Below are 1,093 nucleotides of genomic sequence, written 5' to 3'. Positions count from 1 at the left end.
TGTTCACTTAGGATGAAGACTTTTGCTCTTGTTCTCCAATGTATTTTTCTTATTCATTCATGACTAACTCAATGTTATGTAATTTCACATTATAGTTTTGGGGAGTCAATAAAACCCATTGTACATATCTACCTCCCTACACATATTTTTATCTCAGTCTGTATTTATATATATGTAAATTTATGCATAAAAGAAAACCACCGTCTTGTCTTATATATACCATTGAATTCATAGCACCTGGAACAGTGGAGATTATGTAAGCATTTCACAAATTTTCTTTAAATGAATGGATGTTTTTATAATGGAAAAAGACATTCTTTATAATGAAATATGTAAATTAGACCTAATTGAAAGAAAACTGAGTATGAGACAAGATCCTTCTTTATTCAGGAAATAATATACACAATTTGTGAATTATAAAATTTCAGAGATTTTTATTTTCACTAAAATTCAACATTTTATTTATAATTTTGTCCTGAGAGTTCTATTATATAATAGAACTCCCTGAGCTTTTACTTTCTGTTAGGTTTGGTTTTTTTTGTCTAACCATAGTAAGGCATTTAATTAGTACAACATTTTTTCTTGAGTTCCTTAAATATTGTAATAAAGCAGTACTTAAACAAAACAATTGAACACTATATGTGGGTATTAAAATACAAAATTAGATATATGCAATTGATACTTTTTCTTTTTGATTAGTGATAAAAAATTGGAGAATTTGAGAAAATAACAGAATAATGTACCTCCCATTCAGATTTACCATAACTATTAAATTTTGCCATATTTCTCTCAGATTTTACATATTTTGAAACATGCTGTATGTATTAGTCTGAAACTTGCTTTTTCACTTCATATGTTTACTGTGTATTCACACTAACACACACACGCGAAGATACAGTTTATTTGAGTGCTGCACAAAACACTGAATAGATCATGGTTTATTTACTCATTTTCCCCCAAATACTGCATATTTACATTATTCCAATAGCATATCTACAGCAAAGATATTACAGTGAAACTGTACACAGATTCTTTTGGTTTTGTTCCTAGAAGTGACATTGCTGGATTTTTTTAATGTATGCATTTTCACCTT

Source organism: Sturnira hondurensis, unplaced genomic scaffold, assembly GCF_014824575.4.
Source record: "Sturnira hondurensis isolate 20B ecotype Veracruz unplaced genomic scaffold, ASM1482457v3 Scaffold0010128, whole genome shotgun sequence".
Classification (NCBI taxonomy): domain Eukaryota; kingdom Metazoa; phylum Chordata; class Mammalia; order Chiroptera; family Phyllostomidae; genus Sturnira; species Sturnira hondurensis.
Note: the sequence above shows the minus strand (reverse complement) of the source record.